Genomic DNA, 25,783 nt, shown 5'->3' with positions numbered 1-25,783 from the left:
ATTTATTTAAGGAACTTGGGATAACCACAGTACCTCCACAATACATATATTCATTTATGAAATTTGTTGTTAATAACCCATCCCAATTCAAAAATAACAGTGAAGCGCATAGCTACAACACTAGAAGAAAGAACGATATTCATTATTCTGGGTTAAATCTGACTTTGGCACAGAAAGGGGTGAATTATGCTACCACAATAAATTTTCGTCATGTGCCAAAAAGCATTAAAAGTTTGACAGATAGCCAACCAACATTCAAAAACAAATTAAAAGAATTTCTGAATGACAGCTCCTTCTACTCAATAGATGAACTTTTAGATTTGAAGTAGTAAAGTAATAAATAAATAAATAAATTATTTTGTGTAAAGAAAACTTATGTTAAAGTAACATGTTCCACATAATTACAAATGTTGTGTTCATGATCTGTGGAACAAGTATTGACATATGTGTGTACTGGGCGTGAAGGTAAAAAACGACTGTAATGTGATGTTAAATAGATACAATCAGTGGCAGTGTAACTGAAAGTTATGCTGTCAGTCACATGAAAACAGAATTTTTTTCAGCATCCTCCTATAAGTAAATGATGTCTCCATGATAAAATATAATTTGAAAATAAGCAAAAGAAAGACTAAAAATACATCTGCTTAAATATCACAATTTGTACATACAAATTATTATACTACCTTTTTGTCACCTGTGAACTTAAACATTTTTATGTGTGTTAATTGTCGCAGTTTAATATCAGTGCTTTTAGTCTTTCTTTTGTTTATGTAACATAAAACAAAGAACAGGAAACTACTTGTCTGTGGAAGACTAGTGCATGGTGCACAGAGACATGCAGTAGAAAACAGTTAACACTATCTTTCCAGCTCTTGCTCTTTTGCTTTATACACATAACCACACAGACATGGGCTGCCTAGCATGAGTGTGTATGTCTTGGTGTCTTTGTGGTTGTGTCTGTGAATGTGTACTCTCACTATGAAAAATGGAAGGGCTAAAAAGTTAGTCTTTTGTTTTCTATTACATGTTTCTGTGCACCATGCACCAGTCCTCTACAGGTAAGTATTTGTCTTTCCTTTACTTTGCGCATTTTTCCTGCCAGGAATTTCCATTATTGCTGTATTTTGCTTATATTATTACTTTAAAAATTTAACTTATCATGAAGGTGGTTTGTACTGAAATGAAGGCAGTGAAATATGCACATATTGTTTGTTACATGACTGACAGTAGAACTTTGCTCATAGATTCATCTGTACAATTTCTGTTGTTTTCCATGTACCCTCACTTTGTTGACAAGCAGCTCTTTGCACGAGTACATATAAACTAATTAACAATAATTTGTTTTGATATTTCCAACATCTGAATCTTTTTGTATTGCATTACTATACTTTTGTCTTACCACACACATTTTTCTTTTCTTTTTTTATTGGTTATGTGGAATTAAAGATAACCTATATTATGGGCAGAGGCTGTTAATACAAATAAAATGTAAAACATGACTAAGTAATTGTCTTTTGTTGTTTGTAATTATTGTGGTTTTGGTTCCCAGTTACATCATGTCTCTCTCTAATTATGACCTTACTCATTGACTTCAGATATACCGATTATTCATCAATGTTTGCTCTCAGCTTTCATTAATATCCTAGATGTGAATGCTGTGTCAGACAAATTCGAACCAGCTCTACTAGCTGCTTAGTTGTGGGTAAAGCAAATGGTAGACTTCAGTTTGTGGTAGAATACTGGGGAAGTGCAGTCAGTCTGCAAAGGAGATTGCTTACAAATCACTCACGCAACCAGTTCTAGAATATTGCTGAAGTGTGTGAGACCTGTACCAAATAGGATAACAGTGGATATTGAACATATACAGAGTAGGACAGCATGAATGGTCACAGATTTGTTTGATCAGGGGAGAGTGCCACAGAGGTACTGAAGGAACTGAACTGAAACTCTTCTGAGAAAGTCTGTTAACAAAGTTTCAAGCACTGACTTTAAATTACGACTCTAGGAATGTACTACAACTCTCTATGTATTGATTACATAGGGATCCTGAGGATAAGATCAGAATAATTACTGCTCATACAGAGACATTCAAAAAATCATTCTGCCCATGCTCCACACATGGAACAGGAAGAAACCCTAACAACTGTTACAATGGGATGTACCCTGTGCCATGCACTTCACTATGGTTTGCAGAGTATAGATGTAGATCCCTGGATCAGGGGAGACTCACTAGAGAGGATGAGAAGGAAAGAGTCTTTTCTTCTCATCCCGTTTGGTGGGTCTCCTCTGACCTGGATCTCTGGACGACTTTCCCATAACTCTCTTCATTTCATAAGCCTCACTAGTCCTTTTACTTCATCGCTGCTCCTTCTCCTTCAGCCCTTCTATGGGCTCCCAAAGCTTGCACATTTCCTTAAATTTTATATATGTTCTCCCTTACTGGCATTTGGTGAGTAGATTTTCTTATCTCTCCTGTTATACAGGGAGAGCACAAAGTGTTGCACTGATTATAAAAATTTATAACAGAATAACCGTTTGACATAGTAAGTTACATTTGATGCCGTTACATAGGTTAGTGTTACTAGTTCTTTTAGCACCACTTACGTTAGTAAACCTCATCGTGTGCTCACTTGTTAGCTCGGAGAATATCAAGGCGGTATTCCATTTCCCACCAGGTGTTTCGTAACATGTGTTCTGTCACAGTAACCATGAAGCTTGTATCCCGTCGTTCAGTTCATCGATGTCGGCAATTGGTGTGAAGAAGACTCTGTCCATGATATAGCCCCAGAAAAAAAAGTCAAGGGGCGTAATGTCTGGAGAGCTGGGTGACCGGGGTGTTGGACCGTTCCTTCCAGTCCACCAACCCGGACATTATTCCCCTCTCCAGATGTTACATTCGTAAACTTCTTTTTCTGGGGCTATATCAAGGATAGAGTCTCCGTCACACCAGTTGCTGATGTTGACGAACTGAAGGCTAGGTTACAAGCTGCTGTGGGTACTGTGACAGAAGACATGTTACGGAACACCTGGTGAGAACTGGTTGTGTACCATTTGCAAACCTGTTCAGTTATCATCTGAGTGGTGTTTGAATTGTCCTAATAACTTCATCTCAGTGTCATTGACACATAAGTTGCTGAAATGATATCATTCGACATTCTCCAAGCTACCAAGTGAGCACAGATTGAGGTTTAGTAACATAAGTGGTCTTAAAAAAAATTAGTAACACTTACCTATGTAACGGCATCAGATGTAAATTATTATGTCAGATGGTTATTCTGTAATAAATTGTTATAATCAGGGCAAGACTTTGTGCTCACCCTGTATTACAGCCAATGTATAAAGGACTACACTATAAATGAATAGTGCTTTAAATAACAATGAAGCGGAACACCATCATTGCAAGCTTAGGGTACAATTACTCACTAGATCTGAAAGATTAAACGAGATATGGAACCTTGACTCCTGGATTAATCATTAATAAATTGTAATTCGCAAATGAGACATTATATTATTTATAGTTTTAACTTTATCTCAGCTGGACCCTAAGCAATTGTCTCCAAGGTGTTTCTTTACTAGCAGGTCATTTTTACTTGTTTAAAATTGCATAATATGACTGTTTATCGGATCAGTTGTGTACCATTTGTAAACCTGTTCAGTTATCACCTGAGTGGTGTTTGAATTGTCCTAATAACTTTATCTCAGTGTCATTGACACATAAGTTGCTGAAATGATATAAAATAGAAGGACTTTAAGCACGTGGGTGAACAACCCTAGAAGGGGTCTTCTGGCCAATAAGGCCATACAGTCATTTTATTTCAAGTCATTGATAGATTGTTTATTTGGGTTAAAAACGAGAGTGACCCTTGTGAAACCCCACATGTTATGCTGATGCATCCTTAGTTTCATGTTTGTGACACAGTCAATGAGATCTTCTGCTTTATGTTCTGAAGATAGGAATAAAGCTCTGTATAGGAAAAATATAATCATCATTTTCCCCTCCACTTGCTGCTGTCTATTGTTACTGATTGGCTAAAGTTGCACCACATGACATTTACAGTCACATTGGGCCCATCTGCTACATGTGTGGTGTAGCTGTGCTTTTGGCTGCACTTTACAAAAGCAGAAGGGAAGGAATCTTTATAGCATTCCTGCTGCATCGAGAGATGCAACAAGAAAAAATTTTGTGCATTAACATAACCATCTTAAGATTTAAGATATATCAGCAAGTGCATCATGCAAGAAAGAATTGCAGTATTTTTACTTGCACAAATTTGTGATCAGAATTGCCGCATAATGATGTGAGCTTAAATTATAAGTTAAGTGCCGCAGATGGTTGAAATACTCAAGTAAAGAAGATTATATATAACTAGGTAACATATCTGATTATTGTTTCATTTCATAGTAAATTTAAATTCTTGAAGAGTGTTTGATGGTTTTCTCATTTGTTTACTTGTGTTTAGTGAACTGCTACAGCAAACAAAGAAATGAAGAAACAAGCTACACTGAACAATTTCAAATGCAAACAGCATGAAGCAGTGTTTGTTTGTTACACATGAAACTAATGAAAATTAAATGTTACAGTGTTCAAGTAGGTGCATCCTTTGTGAACAGTACATGTTTCCTAACATAATAAATGTGATTGTAATTTCTGTGAAAAAGTTTGGATCTTTTGCAGAAGAAATGGTTTAATTAAAATTTAACTGGAATAATGCATATGGTTGAAATTAACAATACAGACAGTCTGCAAAAATCAGTAGAGTGCTCTTACTGAAGTATAAAGAATGGTGTTCTACATGCTTCAGTATTGTGTCCCTTGTTGTTCTTAATGTGTATTAATGACTTGCCACGCTATATTCATGAAGAAATCACATCCAGCAGACAAGAATTAGGTGAGGAAATTGTAAATAATGTCTTTCAGAAAATTGTTAAGTGGTTCTCTGCAGATGGACTGTCACTAAATTGTGAGGAAACCCAATATCTACAGTTGTGTACAGTAAATTGCGTAATACCATTGATAAATATAGACTGTAAATAGAAGTCTGTTACTAAGGCATAATATTCAGAATTTCTGGGTGTATGCATTGATGAGAAATTGAATTGGAAGAAACACGTTGATGACCTGCTGAAACATTTGATTTCAGTTTCTTAATGCTGTTAGGGTTATTGCAAATTTTGGCAATAAAGATATCAGTAAATTAGCCTACTATTTTCATTCACTGCTTTCATATGGTACCATATTTTGGGATTACTCATTAAGAGAAAAAATATTCATTGCACAAAAGCATGTAACCAGAATAATGGCTGGAACTCACCCAAGCTCACTTTGCAGACATTTAAATAAACTAGGGATTTTACAGTACCTTCAGAATATGTATTTTCACTTATGATATTTGTTATAAATAATGCATCTCAGTTCAAAAATAATATCAAAGTCCATAGCTAGAACACCTGAAGAAAGGATGATCTTCACTATTCTGGGTTAAATCTGCCTTTGGCACGGAAAGAGGTGAATTATGGCACCACAAAAATCTCTGTTACTTACCAAATAGCATTAACAAGTCTGGCAGATAGCCAATCTGCAGTTAAAAACAAATTAAAAGAATTTCTGAAGGACAACTCATGATCTATAGAATAAGCACTACTGTAATTCAATGTAATAATTGCTGTTTTTTGGTCAGCTCATTATTTAATAGTTTATATTGAAAGATATAATGATGCCTTAAACTCTAGAGACAAGGAACAAAAATTACATGCTTTATAGACAGAGCTTATAAAACCAGTATAATAAGAAACTTTACAGGATAAATACTTTCAATCTGGTCCATGTGACTGCAGAAGAACTATGGTTTCTGTACCAGTAAAAAGTTTGACAGAAGTAATTTATTTTAATATTTATTAAAGAAAAGTGCTGTAGAACTCTGATGTTAGTCCTTTCACCTCTGATTTTCCTTTGTAAAACAATGTCGAGGATTCTAGATGATCAGTTTGAAATTATTTAAAACACCACTTGGTATATGAGTCTGCTGCTGTAACAGGCCTTCTGAATCTATCACTGTCGCTGTTAATAGGTGACAACAGCATTGAAACTGGTGCGTCCTCTCCAGTAAAGATATTTTGCTACATGTTCTGCTTACATTTTTTGTTGGTGAGGATTTGAGATGTTCTTTTGAAGCTAGTACTCTACCTTAGCGACACATGAAATTGTGGAGCATGCTGCTCTAGTAAAGATGACTAAACATGCTGTAGCAACCAGAGCATGAGCAGCAGCACATTGGGCTCAAAATGTTGGCCACTGGAAGGTTGGCCATATTTTCACTATACAGTGCCTTAGCTAAGACTCCATCCATGCGAAAGGAAGGCCATTAATGCTGTAACATTTTGTTTGGCATGCAGAATTTTGTGATTCCCACAGCTGAAGGCTTTAGTAAGTTCAAAAAATAAAAAATAAAAATGCAAACGAGATAATTTTCATTGTTTAACTGTGCCAAGACTTTATTTGTGAGGCAATGAAATGAGTGTGTGGCATTGTTGGCCAGGGGGCCCCATTCAGGGAAGTTCGGCCTCTGAGTGCGAGTCTTATTTCAGTTGATGCCACATTGGGTGACTGTGTGTTGATGATGAGGATGAAATGATGTCTTTTATTGCTTTCTCTTGGTAGAATTCTTCACAAAAGCTAAAGTGATAGTTAACAAGGTCTGCTCAGTTAAGTGAGTTAGTATTTTATCATCAGTTGCCTTCTCAAACACTTTTGAAATAATTAGAAGGAGTGAAATAGATCTGTGACTAGAATTGGCTTGTTTATCTCCAGTTCTATATATGGACGTTGCTATAGCATATTTAAGTCTGTTGGGAAATATGCCCAGAGTCATTGACTATTGACTGGTTACAGAGATAATTTGAGGGTACTCCTATCAAAATCTTAGTATTCATTGCCAGGAGAATTACTACATGAATTTTGTAATCTGCTTTGGGGTCGCATTTTTGAAACTAATGTATCTTGCTAGTGCATCCAGTGTCTGCACCAGTAAATATAATGCATCTGCGCTTGATTGTTTATTAGAGTGTGTACCATTTGCTGCCACTGTTAGGAAGTAATCATTGAATTTTGTGGCCAATGATATGAAAGTGTCACTATTATTGCCAGAGAGATTTTCTGGGAACTCCATTTCATCTGGATCACTATTTAATTTTTTTTCTTGTTTAATGTTCCAAATTATTTCTTCGTTATTCTGGGAGTGTCTTATTTTTTAGCATGTACATTAGTTTCATTTTTATAATAATAGAATGAATGATTGAACAAGTTTGGCGACAGTGGAGTTTCAACTGTAGGCTGTAGCTTATCCTCTGAACTAGGTAGAGCTCTCTCTCTGTCTCTTTCTCTCTCTCTTTCTCTTTGTAGCCTAAAATACTACAATCCTGAGAGCTTTGCACCTCCCATCTTTGCATCCATTCAATTTTACCATTGTTTATTTTAAAAGAAAACAAGACTCAGAGTGCTGTTGGAATATGTATAAGAAGAGTTCAATTTAAGTCTGTTTCATAAAACTATCCTCAGCTTATTCTCGTAAATGCTCTTGTGATCGATTCATTGCTTGAAACTCTGTAATACAATTCTTTTATTTTGTGATTTGTACCTATCTGCTTAGTGTATTTTAAGTGTGATGTTAGCATATTTCCATCAAGATTAATCTGTTCAATTTTAATTATTTCCATATCAAGTCCAGATGGAAACCATGCCATGTATGATCAACCAAGCAATAGCGCAATCCATCAATCACACCCATTCATCAGCATCATTCTTACGTACAGTGTAAATTGGTGTCAGTATAATCGTTCAGCAGTCAGCTTCAGTATGCTGATTCTCTAAATTTTGCTCAATAGTATTCCTTGAAGAGAACATTGCATTCCCTCCAGAGATTTCTATTTGAGTTCACAAGCATTTCTGTAACACATATGTGCTGCTTGAAACTACCTGTAAGAAATCTAGCAGCCTGCTTGTGAATTGCTTCGATGTCTTCCTTTAATCTGACCTAGTATGGATCTCAAACACTCAAGCAGTACTCTAGAACAGATCGCACCAGCATCCTATATGCGTCTCCTTTGCCACACTTTTCTAAAATTCTCCCAATAAACTGAAGTTGACCATTCGCCTTTCCTTTCCCAGTCCTCATCTGCTCATTCCATTTCACATCGCTTTACAATGCTAGGTTCAGATATTTAAACGATGTGGCTGTGTTAAGCAGGGCACTACTAATGCCGTATCTGAATATTATGGATTTGTTTTTCCTACTCACTCATATTAACTTACATTTTTCTACATTTAGAGTTAGCTGCCATTCAAAACACCAACTAACAATTTTATCAAAGCCATCTTGTATCCTCCTACAGTCACTGAACATCGACACCTTACTATACACCATAGTATCATCAGTAAACAACTACAGATTGCCGCCCACCCTGTCAGCCTACAAATTTATGTATATAGAGAACATCAGTGGTCCTATCACACTTCCCTGAGGCACTCCTGACAATACCTTTTTCTCTTATGAACACACACCATCAAGGACAACATACTGGCTACCATAACTTAAAAAGTCTTCAAGCCACTCACATATCTGTGAACTTATTCCATACACTTGTACCTTCTTTAACAGCCTGCAATGGGGCACTGTTTCAAACGCTTTTCGGAAATCTAGAAATGTGGAATCTGCCTGGTGCCCTTCATACATAGTTCACAGTATATCACGTCAGAAAAGGGCAAGCTGAGTTTAACATGTGCGATGCTTTCTAAAACCATGTTGATTCGTGGACATAACTATGTTATAACTTGTGTATAATGTATCTAAAAACAAAGATGATGTGAATTACCAAACAAATGCGCTGGCAGGTCGATAGACACACAAACAAACACAAACATACACGCAAAATTCAAGCTTTCGCAACCAACGGTTGCTTCTTCAGGAAAGAGGGAAGGAGAGGGAAAGACGAAAGGATGTGGGTTTTAAGGGAGAGGGTAAGGAGTCATTCCAATCCCGGGAGCAGAAAGACTTACCTTAAGCAGAAAAAAGGACAGGTATACATTCGCACACACACACACACATATCCATCCGCACATACACAGACACAAGCAGACATTTGTAAAGGCAAAGAAATGTCTGCTTGTGTCTGTGTATGTGCGGATGGATGTGTGTGTGTGTGTGTGTGTGTGTGTGTGTGTGTGTGTGTGTGAGAGCGCGAGTGTATACCTGTCCTTTTTTCCCCTTAAGGTAAGTCTTTCCGCTCCCGGGATAGGAATGACTCCTTACCCTCTCCCTTAAAACCCACATCCTTTCGTCTTTCCCTCTCCTTCCCTCTTTCCTGCAGAAGCAACCGTTGGCTGCGAAAGCTTGAATTTTGTGTGTATGTTTGTGTTTGTTTGTGTGTCTATCGACCTGCCAGCGCATTTGTTTGGTAAGTCACATCATCTTTGTTTTTAGATATATTTTTCCCACGTGGAATGTTTCCCTCTATTATATTCATATCATTAACTTGTGTATAATGTTAGACGACTGTTCACCAAGTACAAGAGATAGAGAACAGTGGTCAGTCTTTTAAACAGGTCTACAATTTGCTTAGTTTCTGGACAAAGTCTTTCCTCAGAATTAATAAATCCACAAACAAGTTATTGTGCTGTAGCCCAGTAGGACCTTGTTTGATAGCTTCTCAGTTTCCAGAATGAGTCTTTAGTTCTGTAGCATTGTGTATGGTGTTTTCCAAACTTCCTGGCAGATTAAAACTATGCACTGGACCCAGACTTGAACCCAAAATCATGTCTTTTGTGACCAGGCTCTTAGCAACTGACCTATAAAGGCACAAATTGTTTCCTACCCTCACAGCTTCATTTCTTATGGTGCCTCTCTTCTGCTCTCCAATTATAACAGAGCCTCCACTGAGAGTCAAATATGCATTCTGAAAGCAACCCTTGGGCCGTGGCTTAGCTGTTTCAAGACATATCCTTCCTTCTAGGAGTGCTAGTCCAACAAGGTACACAAGCAATCTGCTAAATTTGAAAAATAGGTGGGGGTCACAGGTAGACTGTAGCTGTGATGGTAGATTGACAGTCATGGCTAGATGGCTCAGTTGATTACAGCATCACCTGCAAGGTTCTGAGTTCAATTTCCAACCTGGCACACAGTTTTTATTCTTCTAGGAAGTTTTCCCTAGTCGTTTGTTTGTACATCCTATGTTCCTGTTCATTGCTCAGCACCTTTTATATTTTGCAAGCTGTAATATGTCCTCATACACTAATTATATTCCATCCTTAATTTTCCATTGCTGATATTTTAATTTTTTTGGTTGCTATTAGTCCTCCTGTGTCACATACATTTGTTTCAAATTCTCATCCCATCATAATGTTGTAGATGGCTTTCAGCTTTCACAGTTTTCGATTTCTTGTTTAATGAGCATTTGTGTTATAGATTTGTTGTGAACATCCTGAAGATAGCAACAATTGCTTTGTTCAGCAGAGAGAGTCCTGCCAGTAAGTAATTTTTAATAACACGTTTGCCTCCTAACAGTTAAGAAGCATCACGTGGTGGACCGAGTCTGTGTAGCTAAGTCTGTTACAGTTTAACAGATAAAATACATCCCAGCTTTTGTTCCGCAGTGACTAAGAGACTGTGAGATTATATGTGACATGTGATTCATGGAACTAACTATTGTAACTGATTGTCAAAAATAAATGGATTGCTTTAAAAACTACAATGGGAATTCTTTTGTATGTTGTTCCCTACAGCCCAGATATTATCAACCAATACTTTAGGTTAGAGGGAGTAACTTGTCACTATGTGCTAGGAATATGGCGTAGAAAAAAGAACGTATGACAAAGGCGTCATACGTAATGAGAGGAAAAGTGAAGGAACTTATAAGAGAGAAATACAAAGGTATCTGGACATCCCCAAAACCATATGTTTTTTTTTCATATTAGGTGCATTGTGCTGCCACCTACTGTCAGATACTCCACATCAATGACCTCAGCAGTCATTGGACATCGTGAGAGAGCAGAATGGGGCACTCCGTGGAACTCACAGACTTCGAATGTGGTCAGATGATTGGGTGTCACTTGTGTCATATGTCTGTACACGAGATTTCCACACTCCTAAACATCCCAGGGTCCACTATTTCTGATGTGATAGTAAAATGGGAATGTGAAGGGACACATACAGCACAAAAGCGTACAGGCCGACCTTGCCTCTTGACTGAGAGAGACCGCCGACATTTAAAGATGGTCATAATGTGTAATAGGCAGACATCTATCCAGACCGTCACACAGGAATTCCAAACTGCCTCAGGATCCACTGCAAGTACTATGACAGTTATGCAGGAGGTGAGAAAACTTGGATTTTGTGGTCGAGCTGCTGCTCATGAGCCACACATCGGACTGGTAAATGCCAAATGACACCTCGCTTGCTGTAAGGAGCATAAACATTGGACAACTGCACAGTGGAAAATCGTTGTGTGGAGTGGAGAATCATGTTGCACAATGTGGCGATCCAATGGCAGGGTGTGGGTATGGTGAATGCCCGATGAACGCCATCTGCCAGCATATTTAGTGCCAACAGTAAAATTCGGAGGCAGTGGTGTTATGGCGTGGTCATGTTTTTCATGGAAGGGCTTGCACCCCTTGTTGTATTGCATGGCACTATCACAGCATAGCCATACATTGATGTTTTAAGCATCTTCTTGCCTCCCACTGTTGAAGAGCAATTCGGGGATGGCAACTGCATTTTTCAACACAGTCGAGCAGGTGCTCTGTTCATAATGCACGACCTGCTTCCAGCACCTGATAGAATGTATGCCTATGAGAGTGGAAGCTGAAATTCATATTGCATTGCTGTAAGATTTCCTGGATCCATTAAATCAACACATAGTGGAAAAGTTAAAAAGTGACGTATATCTTTAACTGTTCTTCATAGCTGCATTACATTAAAATAATAATTGCCCTTTAGCAGTTGTGATGTTGATATTTCATTCCATTTTTATGTGTTAAAAAACTGTGTTTGATACATTTGTGCCAGATATCTAATCTTAGTTGCATAATTGAGCATTTGATGCATGAAGACATTTCTGGCAATAACTCGATCTTTTGACGTAATGAATTGTACCATCTTATACAAAATATTTGCGACAGACAAATATTCACTTCTGATTGTTTATTTTTATTTGTTCTCATAAACTGAATTTTTCTAACTTATAAAAAAAAATGAAAACCAAAAATGTACTCAATGTCACTACAGTAAATGAACTGACAATTTAGAAAAATCGTACAACTGTTTTATTTTCCTGTTGTAAGTCTGAAATCATTATACCAAAGACTGACTACAGAACCCATTTAAAAAAATGTGTTTTTTAGTTCCTAAGCGTTTGAAAATACTAATTAATGAAAAGTTTTACACTTGCCTTCCTTTTTTTACAAATTATTCTTATCCAATTTTGACTATCCCCGTGCCTAGAGGTTTTCTGATATTACAAACTTTGTTTAAGTTGTAAATCTAGTTAAGACTGTCTAAGATGTACTTATCTAAATTTGGATTGGGAGTACAAAGATAGCAACACGAATAGGAAGGTTGTTGTAGAATGCTTGAAATTGAATGCTGCTTTTGTGACAACTAACTGGAAATGGTGAAACACGTAAATATGTTTTTTTAACTGGATAAGTAGCATTTCTGGGTTAAGGAGCATGAGAATTACCATCTTTTTTTTCAAGTTCCTGACATTTAACCGTGAGAGCCTGTTTACCGTTTTTCATCTCTTGTGGGCATAATGTTATATTGATTACATACAGTTGACAACCACAGCCTCAATAAATTCTCAGAAACATAACAACATGTTCGCAAAGGCTTTTCAGTGAGAGTAAATATTTTTATTTTTGGCTGCACCACCGACCAGTTTCATTTGTGCCACAAATTAGAATATTCTTACACTAGTTTCAATCAAAAGTAAGAGCACAAACTGTTTCTACATGGTCTGCATAAACTGTTTCTATATGGTCTGTAAGAGTAATAAGCATGTTTACAGACATGCTAATATTTGAGTGACATATGTTTATCACCACTGTGCACAGGAATGTGATGATAAACACCTCACTTAAGATTACTGTCTGATGATAAATTAAATTGAGAGACCATACCACAGAAATGATGAAGTACCCAAAGGAATACTTATTTCCAGTGCAAATCTTATTAGATGCAGATGATACAAAAACACAAAGGCTACCAAACATTATTAACTTGCATTCCATAATGGCACAAGTGATCATTTTTTGTAATAATTCATCAAGTCATGCTAAAGTTTCCAAGCCTGTAATACGAATTATATGAATTATTTGTGATGTTGTCTGAAGAATATCACGTGGAAACCAGTCCAAGGAACTGTGGTAAATCCCCTGCTTTCCTATATATTAATTCCTTAATCAAATTTGTTGTAAATAATACGAGTGCTTTACATTTATCAAACCAACAACTCAGTTCATGGAATCTATACTAAAACTTAATACTTAACTTGAAGTGAAGTTCTAAACCGAACACATAAAGCTGCCCTGTATTACAGTCAGCTAAAGTGTTTCCTTTCGGACAGCCAGATACCAAACAAGGTGAAATTAACTGTTGTCAGTGCCTGCCATATTCCCAGTTCGTCCTACTCACCGAGACCTGTGCTCTTACACACACACACAGAGAGAAACAAAATCCAAGATGCTGAAATGAAACAGAGAGAGAGCGAGAGAGAGAGAGAGAGAGAGAGAGAGAGAGAGAGAGAGAGAGAGAGAAACGAAATCCAAGATGCTGAAATGAAACTTGTTAGATCTATACTGAGATGAACAAGAAAGGAACAAGTGTAAAACTCAGTATACCAGGAAAACTGCGGCAATCTACATTAAGATGGTGTGATGTGAGGAAGGAGGTTGTTGCTGAAAGGGGTCTTCTTTGAGGTGGGGTCCATGAGAAAGCGCTGTACAAGGATAGAAGGAGTTGGAAAAGGCTCATTGCCCACCTCTGAGAAACTGGAGCTGTGACCTTATGATGATGAAATAATGTGTGGTTTAAAATCTCACTTCTACAAATCTTCAGTGTAGTAATGCAATATAATAAATGTAAGTAAGTGTTGTAAACAGATTTTCAGATGTATGGTGTGTGGGTACAATAGCCTAAGAATAATGTTATACAGCTTAATTTAGTGTATGTGTGTATGTATTCTTGTGTGAAACAAGTTTGACATTACCTCTTACAAGAAAATATCTTTAAGTTATTTTTCCACATCAATCATGACCATTTTACTTGTAATCTATGAAAGAAACATCAGCATTCCTCTTTTATGTACATATGTGATGCATCCTGACACAATAAGGAGTAGTCAGTTGGGTTATGCGGTAAAAACTATAGAGGGAGTTCAAGGGTTGACTATAAATAGTAGTTTCAAATTGATGGAGAGCTACATGAAAGAAATCTTCAGATTAAAATTCATAACAAGAACATTCTTGTTTTTCTGACGTGGTCTCTTTCCTTGAGGATCTCTCGCAATGGGTCTGTGGAACAAAAAAATTATGTAATCCACGAGCACATATACACTACCTGATTGAAAGTATCTGGATATCTATCAGTGAACATTAATATGGTGTGTGTCATGCCTTTGCTTTTGTGACTACTTGAACTCTGCTAGGGACACTTTCAGTGAGGGTTCTGGATGTCTGTAGAGGAATAGCAGCCCATTTTCCCTCAAGCGTTGAAACCAGAGAAGATAGTGAAGCTGGGATCTGAAACTAAATCAGCATTCTAACTCATTCCAGAGGTGTTTCATTTGGTTCTGGCCAGGATTCTGAGCAGGCCAGTCCATTTCAGGAATGTTATTATCCACAAAACATTGCCTCAGGGATGTTGCTTTATGACAGAGTACATTGTTGTGCAGATACATACAGTAGTCTCCGAACTGTTGCTCTACTGTATGCAGTGCACAACGCTGTAAAATGTTTTCATATCATTCCACATTTAGTATTTTCATAAGCGCAATAAGGAAATTCATTCTAACTATGAAAAACACCACCACACTGTTGCACCACCTCCTCCATACTTCACTGCTGGCAGTATGCATAAAGACAGGTAATGTTCTTCAGGCATTCACCAAACCCAAACTCTCCCTTTGAATTGTCATAGGGTATAACATGATCCATCACTCCGAATCACCCATTTCCTGTCTTCACTGTTCCAGTGGCATTGCTTTTACTACCACATGAGGTGTCCCTTAGCATTGACTACAGAAATATGTGGCTTATGAAGAGTTTCTTAATCACTGTACCCCGTTCTTTTAAATTTCATATGCACAGTCGTTGTACTAGCGGGACTGCTGGTAGCACTTCATAATTCATAGGTGATTCCTTCCATTGATTTCAATGCTCGGTGGTCCCTGTTCATCAGTATGCGACATCTATCTGGTCGCAATCACATTACCAACAGTCAACTTGGGCACCATTAGAAGGGTTGAAATGTCAGTGATGGCTTTTTACACAGGTGACATCAACTAGTGCATGTTTGAAGTCACAGAGCTTTCCTGACTCATCCATTCTGTTGTTACTACTTTTCTACTAACAACACAATATTTCCCATTCATTTTACAGTGGTAGCTCTGCCTTTCAAGACATCTAGTGATCATGAAACTTCCTGGCAGATTAAAACTGTGTGCCCGACCGAGACTCGAACTCGAGACCTTTGCCTTTCGCAGGCAAGTGCTCTACCAATACTGGCAGAAGTAAAGCTGTGAGTACCGGGCGTGAGTCGTGCTTCGGTAGCTCAGTCTCGGTCGGGCACACAGTTTTAATCTGCCAGGAAGTTTCATGTCAGCGCACACTCCGCTGCAGAGTGAAAATCTCAATCTAGTGATCAATTCTGCACTACATAGAGGTACCGGGATACTTCTGATTATATAGTGTATGTACATATGTTTTATTGGTCAAGCAGACTTATGTACAACAATTTAAGATTTTATTTTTTATGTGCACCTTGTGTAAGGATGTTTCAAACCATGTGACAATAATGCCAATGCCAATATCAATCAGTAATGAATTATAAAATAAAAATGTTTGTTCCTACTAAGGCCTTTGCTGAAATGAAGTGTTTATGTGTGGTTTACATAAATAACACAACCTAGGTTGCTTGATATGTTACATTTAATTTACTACATTAGTGACTTGTTTCAGCTACTGCCGTCATCGTATCTGTAGTTGTGAAGAATCAGAGGTTTAGTGTATACATTAGCAGTTTACAAAAGTAAATCATCTAACACAGTTCAGTGGTATTTGCATTAAGTTGCCACAATGCTCAAATGTTTACAGAAATAAAAGTACTAGCTGAGAGTTGGCACTGATGAGGAATATGTTGCCTCCGCTTTTTAGGTCATATGCATGTGAAATGACATATAATGAATGAAAGAAAGGGAATGGTTAGCCATTTATTAGGAGATACTGATATGTGACTTGTGGAGAGCAGTTTTAAAACATTGCCCTCTTCATAAGAGTCCACCTTTTTGTTACTGCATCACTAATAAGCATTGAGATAGCTATTGGGAAAGAAAGGAAATCAAGTTAACAAAGTCAATTGTCTATAAGTAAAAGGTCTCTACCACACCAGGAAAGAAACTGGAAAAAGAGAAAATAGATGTTTACTTTTGGGTTAGATTTCCTCAACGACATGTGGCTAAAAACATTATATTGCAGAAGACATTAACTTTAAGAGAAAGTTTTTGGCTATTCTTATAATTTGTCTGCACTTTTTTCCTTCGTTTTTGACTGTCTTGTGTCCAAACTGTAAACACTTCTCTCCATGTGGTCTCATTGAATGGTTGTAAGTAACCTTCCAATGTTTTCTTCTCGATTTTTCATCTCTTCTGGAACAACGTACAACTTTCAATGATTTGTAATATAGCAGCTGCTTTTCAGTAAATTCCAACTTTAGACCACAAATATCATACTAATTGAGGAAATGTATTTTGAAGGAAATTTCATATGTTTGTCAGCACTGGTATGATATTTTCAATGATTAACATGCATTTCAGTTTGTGCTAGATATAATATAATGCAATTATCTCACAGAAACTCTTCTAATTTCATTTTAGGTGCATGGTTCAGTAACACAGGAAGCACAGCAGTGTGGCACAGTTCTGCATCAAGGTCAGCTGTCACAATTAATAGTGCTATAACAGATAACAGAAATCGAGGCTTTTCTTGTTTAATTTGTGGTAAAAACTATGTTTGGAGGGCCAATATGCAACGCCATATGCGTCACGAATGTGGAAAGCAGCCAACTTTATCGTGCCCTATGTGTCCTTACCAATCCAAGTATAAGTACCACCTCTTGCGTCACATAAACCTCCGGCACAAGGATACAAATGTATTCCCGTATAACCTTTTTGATTCCTCTCTTATGAATGGCCTTAAACGTGAATAAAGCATTAAATCGTATTTCATGATTCCAATCTATAAGTGGGATAAATGAAGGAAAATTACATTATTTTAATTGTTTAGGAACATTATCATTCAGATTATTAGTATTTTGATTGACCTGCTCTCTTACAATACATCATTATTATGCACTGTAAAAAATTATTATAACCACTAGAAAGTAACTTTTCTCTCTGTTTTCATACTGTAGCTCTGTTTAAAGGTTTTTTTTGTAGTTTGCAATTTTTTCTAATTTAGAATACATCTTACATTTTATTTATGTATCCTTAAATGTGAACATTTGAAGAGTAACCAAACTCCTTCACTTGTTGTGCAACATGAAAATATCTCGTGGATTTTTAAATGAAACTAAGCAATGAAAACATTTTTGGATTTTCTACACTTTTGTGTTTTAAAACATACATTTTTATTAATCATAACCTGAAAACAATTAAAATAATTGTTCATACTGGGTGGTACAGTGAAAGATTGGAGTTTATTTCATTTAAATATTAATATGTCTTAAAATGGGTAGCTGAAAAAGTTTTACACTTGTAGGCATTATCACAAATAGAAAATGCTTGGAATAGTTACTAAAAATGTTTTTGAATGTGTTTAGTAATACCAGGCTCCGTTTACTATTTCAAATGGCACTATCCCTTTCACTTGCCAAAGTTGTTTGTTCCTATATGAATAGAAAGTAAATGAGAAGTAAATTTTATTAGAAATATCAGTGTGTCTAATTTTTTTTAATGTGATAGTTTTGTTTCATTCTTGCATAAGAAATGTGGATGGAATGTGATCACAAAGGAGTATTTGTAAATATTGGTGTTAAAACTATTGTGAACTTGTTTACATGTCCTAAAACATTTCCCCCAAAAATGCTATTATCATTGAATTGGGGAAAGAACTGATATAATAACTAAAGAAGAGGATTGATGGTGGTTCTTTATAACATTATTGGGATAGTTTCAGTGATAAGTGATTCTGATTGTCTATAATATAGATGTCTTGAAGAACCTTCGAATTTTTGCAGATGTTTCAGTAGTCTCATTTGCTGTTATATTGTTAGAGAACTGACATTTATATGTTGTCTTGTGCGCATTTTATTCACAGTTTTTTAGTGTCTGGCAGCATGTTTCTCCAAATGTTTCTGAAATGTAACTTTCTCCAATAAAGAACTATTCATGTCCATGCAGTTTGTCCTTTGTGAATTATCTTATTCCCATTACATTACATCAAACTATTGCAGCTGAAAGTTTTACAGTTGGATGTTCTTTCTAATATTTGTACATTCACAGTTGCTGAGCATGATACTGCAGTTGTTATAAAACAAATAAATTTCTAAGAAAAGAAATTTTTTTGACAAGAAACTGATAGAATATTGGAATATAGATGAAAACAACATTTTTATGTTAATAGAAGCAAATGTACTTAAAGATAGATATTGAATCTTCATGTTTTTCGTTTACTATTCCTGCTTGAAATTTTCATCTGTTTTCAGCTTTTGCTTCCTTGATGGTTCTTTGATTGCGTAGTTATAGATTGTTAGTTACTGACTTGCTATTATTATTTGAATAGTTAGGTAACTAATAGTAATGGTGTTATTAAAAAAATAAAGATGTTTTGTTTGACTTTTTTAAAATTAATTTGTATGTTTTTCATGATCATTAATAATATGCACATTTTTAAATGTTTTATACAGCTGTCCATGACATATATTGAAATGTATGTGCAATGTTGATTTTCAATTTTTGACCTTTCTTTAGGAGAACTTTAATGTACTGTATTACTCATTATGAAATTTAATCATGTACTTCAGTAAAATTGACTTTTGTGGAGCAGTTCCACATTCCTAACCATAATTTAATGTATTTCATTCTTTATATGGCATTGGGACAGTTTAATCAATTCCTGTTGTTTCAGATACAGTATAAAGAAGTGTGTCCTCATGTTTCAAATACAATACAAAGACATTTAAAAAAAGCTCAACACACCAGCAGAATTTTTGAAATGTTCAGAAATGCTTTATTGTGCTGTTCCAGTAGAACAAGCAGTACACATGAAGGTTTTCCTCTGTGCTTGCTTGCTTTTCAGGAGTTGAATGGATGGGTTCCTAAAATTTAAAAAAACTGATTCGTTCCTTGTGTGTACGTCTTTGTTGACGTGGCATGTGCACGTGGAATTTATGGGTATTTGGTTAGATTCTGTTTTCCTTCTTAAAACTCTTTATTCTTTCATTTATTGTCTTCACTATGCTTGTTATATTTTTTTATTCTCAGTATGCTTGCTTTTTAGGTATTGGATGCAAGCTTTATAGTAAGACCATTTCTATCTGCAATTTTTTTTTTTAGAAAAAATACTGTACCTATCAGTGTGAAGTACTCAAAATGATCTAACTTGCACATGCATGTGTGTTTCATTAAGTGGTCTGAAGGAAAATAAGAAATAAAGCTGCTGCTTTCTATATTTTTATAGACATTACCATACCATCTAATTGTTATAAATCATTGCATTTAATTTTTTTCGTAGTTTGATTTCGCTTCAGGCATTCCTCTCTCTCTCTCTCTCTCTCTCTCTCTCTCTCTCTCTCTCTCTTTTACCATTCAGGTTCAGTATTTGGTGAAATTGAATGTTCACAGGTTAGTTGCCTATGACACGCATGGTAATGTCCTGTAATACATTTCACTTAAATTGTGCCCTCAATAAGAAATTAATTTTCCTGTTGTTTTTGTTATATATTCACATGACTTGAATTGTATGAAAATTTAAATTTTAGCTGGGTGAGCCAATGTGAAACTAGTATCCATTTATATAACCAAAGAAAAATAAGTACTATCCATAAAATTGCAATAATTCAGAAATGACTTGGTTACACATAACTCAAAGAAACAGATGTGTTTATTCATGTAACTACTTTGAATATGGAGTAATTATTGTGAGCATTTTTGATTACAACTTCAATAATTACACAGTATTTGTAAATGCTCGCTTGTGTACTATGTGATGACGAAGGGTCAGGTTTTTAAGTGCCTGCAGCTACTGTAATTTCATGAAAATGAGGTCCTTGCTGTAAAAGAAAGTAATCTCATTGCATTTCTCATCTCTGAACTTAAAAGTAGTTGAAATTATTTTTCTGTGATGAACATAAAATAATTTTGTTCCACTGCTTGTTTTCATAAAGAGATGCAGCTGTCAGCTGACTAAGACAAAGGCCACTACTAGGTAAACAAAGAAAATGTAGCAGCAACGAAATCAGCTGACTTAGGTGATCCACGTTTAGTTGATATTCTCCTCCATCCCACCTCCCCTTACACTCTTCCCTTTGATGTATACAAGAGAAGATGAAGCACTGGACAGATTTTTTAGGGATTTAAGTGTGAAATCATTGCTGATGCTGTGTACATTGTTTCACAGTATGATAATAGCAAATTGAATGCGTTGTGTGTCATGTACATCAGGGTACTAGTAAGCCACTTTTTCTCAATATTCTCTTGCTAGACTGCTTATTGTACTGCAGCTGTAACTTGGATCATAATCTCTTTTGCTCTTGCCTTGACCTTGGACTTGACAGTATTATTTCCTACTTTAGCTCACATTCAGTTTCTTCAATTACTCTTTCTATGTCAATCCTTCTCACCTGCATTAGTTATTTCTCACATAGCTATCAAGGACATAATCACGTATATTCTCACAACTTCTTCTTCCAACTGCCCTATTGTCCCTTCGATAGTTTCATCTTCTCTTATCCCCTTTGAATTTTTTAAATTTTATAGTTAAAGAGGGAAAGCTACCTTTGACATATTACTGTTAACTATTGACAAGACAGTAAAGGAAAGTTATTTACTAATATAGAATGTTGCCCTCTATTATTATATAACATTATTTTCTTCTTCTTCTTCTTCTTCTTCTTCTTCTTCGCAGATGGATCGCGTATGACCACACGTAATCAACATTTGTTGGCCTTCATTTTCGCCCAGTATTCCTTCATAAGCAACAAATGGCTAGCTTTCATTGCGTAGACCACATATGTCGGTTAGTTTGTCTCTCTTCTTCCTCAAAACCCCGTGTGTTTGTGATTTTTCTGATTTCATTTCTCTCATGTAGATTTGGAGACCCTAATTCTCTCAGGTCTTTTTCTGTCTGTTTGTACTAGTTCAGTCTTGTAGTTTTGTTCTTTCAAAATGTATGGATTTTGTGTATTAACCTGTTTGAGTCCATTCTTTCTAAATGCCCCATGAATTGGATTCTTCTCATGCACATTGTGTCTGTTATTTTGGAGATATTTTTATATATTTCTGCATTGGGTTTTGGATAATGCACACCATCTTCAGTTCTTGGTCCTAGGATTTTCCTCATTATTTTACGTTCTTTCACTTCTAATTCCCCTTTTAGTGTTCTCTGTTGAAGGTTTAGTGTCTCAGATGCGTAGAGGGCTTTGGGTTTAATTACTGTTGTGTAGTGTCGTATTTTGCAGTTCCATGAGTGACTCTTTTGGTTGTAAATGTTTTTTGTAACTGAAATGCCGTCTCCATTTTCTGGACTCTTGATCTGATAGATTTCTTTTCATTACAATTTTATGCAAGCCATTCACCTAAATATTTAAATTCTTTTACTCCAGAGATGTAGTTATTACCAATTTTGAGATCAGAAGTGCATCTTTGATGTCAGTCATAAATTTTGTTTTTTCAAATGAAATTTTTAATCCTATTTTTGCTGCCTGCTCTTGTAATAATTCTAGCTGTTTCTGTGCATCGGTAATGTCTTGTGCAATCAGTGCCATGTCATCAGCAAATGCTAAACAGTCTTAATTCTATGCCCTTACGCCTTGGGCACATGTGCTGGTGCAACTGCTTTTCTCCATTCTCCAACAACTTTTTCAAGAGCCAATTGAAGAGCACTGGGGACAGTACATCTCCTTGTTGTACTCCTGTGTATATTTCAAATTCTGTGCTCAATTCTCCCATAAATTTTACTTTGGATTTGGTCTCCGTGAGTGTTTCTTTTGTGATGTTTGTTGTCTTTTGATCTAGTCCAAATTCTGCTAATACTTTAAAAAGCGATTCTCGGTCTATAACATCCTTTTATTCCTTTTTATTTTCAATGTATTTTGGTTTTGTGGGCTTTTGGGGTCGAATGCACACTTCTCTTTCTTACGTTTGCATTTTCATTTTAGAGGTCGCTCTCTCATGTTTTTTCTGTAATACTCTCTACTGTTTTTCATAATACTCTTCTCTGTTTTTGCATTAGCACTAGGTACAATATTTTAGGTACTTGCTTCACATGCAGGATGATAGAAAGTTCAAATCCCTGGTAGGCATTCCAATATTCTGGTTTTCTGTGATACCCCCAAAATCAGTTAACATGAATGTCAGAGCAATTACCAAAAAGCCAAAGCCTATGTCCTCACTCGTTTTGTCCTGTACAACGTTATGCTCCATTTCTAAAAATAAGAAAATAAAACTTTTTTCCTAGCAATCTGTATTTGGTACAAATAATTAAGTTTTGACTTCATATTAGCTACATAACTACAACAGCAAACAGAGAGAGAGAGACTGAAAATATTGTTAAGCTTTCAGATGTTGTGGTTCAGAGATGTTTGCTGCATTAGTTAGCTCAAAAAAAGGACGTGGTCCAAAAGCTTGATTACACTTTATGTACATCACAATCATTTAAGGCCTATACTATGTTGTGACTTGTTATATTTACTCCTGTAATTATTCTTAATGATCTATTATTAAATGCAAGTTCTTATTTATTGTTGCTTTTTGCTTTACTCAGAAATTGACAAAATTTTATTATTTGATAGAATTTGTGCTTGAAATGTGAGGCTGTATTCTTTAAATGGAACTGTTGTTTTATTGACATTAGTTGTCTATTGTGCAATAATCTCTTACTGAAATTAAATGCATTATTTTTAGTAAATTTGTGATCACCACAGATGTTAATAATCAAGCCATTAATGTAGTGGAAAACTAATCAGGTGTTTAATGCTCTTGAGCATGCTTACCAGCTAACGTTGCATAGTGCATTCTACCTGTCAAGAAATCTTTTTGTTATTTGTACTGTACCAAAGAAATGCTTTTGTATAAGACGTATATGCAGTACTAACAGTGTTGAGCTGGAAGACAACTACTCTCCTTTAGGACAATGTGGTGAATGGCTAAATTATATGCAAAAGGTAGAGAAGATTGCTTAGGTTTCTGAGGTCTCCATGGTGTAGATAGTAGAAAGTAAACATCTTTCTCATGCTGTGGGTTTCCAGTACTGAGTTATCATCATTTCTTATTTTCATGCTTATCTTACTTTTCAGTCCTTTACATTGAAGGTGAGTGACAGTCTGTCCACTGAATTATGAATTATGTGAAGTATGAGATGAAAAACTAGTCAGTGAAGCAGTTTTTGTCATATGGATAACTCAATTATTACAAACTGTTTTTTACAAATGTGTGGGGTACAGCAAGTGTGTAAACAAAAAAGTTGTGACTTTCAGAAAAAAATATGTGTAATAGTGTATTGAAGGTCATACAGGAAACAACTATTTTTGTTATTAACAGATATTGTTTGTCAATACCACTACTACCATTTCTGAAGAACCTGGTGAAATGCAAAATCATTGATAGTGAGTGAACAACATGAAATCCTTTAATTAACATTAAATAATTACCATTTTTATGACTAATGTAGATATCCAGTTGTGTAACATCTGTTTCCACTTTAAATTTTGATGTTCTGTATTTTTTTTATTTTTGATAAGTGGTAGAATGAGTTGTATTTTTATGGTATTATTTCTTTTTCTTTTCCTTTTTTTCACATACAGCTTACACACTTCCATCATCTACTGGCAGCTACAGCTTTTTCAGAGACAGAAGTGTGCCTGCAAATACTTTCATCCCCGGACAGCTAGAAGCTTTTGAGTGTCCCAAGTGCAAGAAACTATACAAATACAGAAGAAATATGCAGTCACATTTGAAGATGGAGTGTGGAAAAGACCCACAGTTTCAGTGTCCATTGTGCTTTAAATTATATCGACAGAAATCTAAATTGAATATCCATTTTCGAATTAAGCATAGTGAAATGCAGCTATGAAAAGATGTTCTTTCTGATTTCTTTTCCCCCTTTGTGTACCAACTGCTTCATATAGTGTTAGTTAAATGAAGATGAAATCATTCATACTCTGAAACTTGCAATGGCTGACTTTCACTTTCAGCAGAACACTTGATGGTCAGATGCTCTTTTAATTTAGTTTTGAAGTTTCTAGAAAATAGAGTCCTTTTACCTTCCCCTGGCTTAATATTTTTACTTCTGCACTTCCTTTAATTAAATATTGTTCATTATCCTTGCATATAATAATATTGTTCTCGATACCTAGAAACTACTGGATGTTTCTTTACTTCCAGCACTACGTGTTGTTAATGTATTCAATTACTTGTATAATAACCTCTGCCAATTATAGCTTTCCGATATTTCAGCTAAGCTTCTTCTAAATATTAGGAGAAAATATTGAGTGCATCTCAGTTGTCACATATGTTGCAGTATTGTGAATACAGGATAAACAGAAACATGAGATAAACAGAAATATGAGTAAAAACATACGGACTGAATTCATACTACATTAAGTTCCATATAAAAGTACAACCTATTCCCCTATTTTGATTCCCTTCTTCTTATGCCAGATTTTATGTTCTACATCATTCTAACACATTCTTCTTATTCCTAACCCTGAAAAATGAAATGCATTGTGTCAAAGTTTGAGTTTTTCCCCACTGCTCATGCTATTGAATTTAGTTCATCATCTTGTTTTGGTCAATTAATTGATATAGTCTTGCAGTGCGTGAAGTTGCAGTTTTTATCATCATTCCTGAATCTGTATTCTCATCCCTCAAGAGAAATATTTGTAAGGTTGCAGTGCTGAACAAATATGGTAACTAAATCTACAGTATAGATTGTAGTAGATTGTAAAATAACATCATGGACAGTGCTAGCAGCTTATGATACAGTCTTTAATGTGCTTGAGACTCACCGGAGACATTATCTCAAGGCATAGTCATTCCGACAACATAATTTAGTGAATCAGAGAAGATTTTGATGTAGTTCTCTTTACATATTTCCAATATCTTTGTTGATAAATAACATTACAGAGATTACAATTGCTTAGCACAGATTATAAAAACAAATTGGAACCAACATTTTCATTCCATTCATTTGTTGCCAGTTGAATTTGTATGAGGTTTCTTTTTACGCATTTGGTTTTTTGCTATCAAAGCAAAAAGTAACCTGTTATTTAGCTAATAATAAGAATTATTGTTAATGACACTC

At 35.7% G+C, this 25,783-nt stretch overlaps 1 protein-coding gene across 8 annotated transcripts in view; it reads left to right on the top strand.

Annotated features, from left to right (window-relative positions):
* The window catches only part of LOC126355230 (putative zinc finger protein 355P), a 129,565-nt gene that overhangs the window by 34,894 nt on the left and 68,888 nt on the right, over positions 1-25,783 (top strand). For 5 of the 8 annotated variants that reach the window (XR_007565486.1, XR_007565489.1, XR_007565485.1 and 2 more), the window contains one exon: positions 17,140-17,194. The gene's annotated coding sequence lies outside the window, so the exon portion shown is untranslated. Of the gene's footprint in view, positions 1-10,457; positions 10,784-17,139; positions 17,195-24,284; positions 25,058-25,783 lie in introns of those variants that run through there. The other 3 variants (XR_007565483.1, XR_007565482.1, XR_007565487.1) reach the window with 2 other exon arrangements.

This window comes from Schistocerca gregaria, chromosome 3 (assembly GCF_023897955.1).
Source record: "Schistocerca gregaria isolate iqSchGreg1 chromosome 3, iqSchGreg1.2, whole genome shotgun sequence".
Taxonomy (NCBI): Eukaryota; Metazoa; Arthropoda; class Insecta; order Orthoptera; family Acrididae; genus Schistocerca; species Schistocerca gregaria.
The sequence above is the reverse complement of the archived record's forward strand: the minus strand, read 5'-3'. Positions and strand labels throughout refer to the sequence as shown.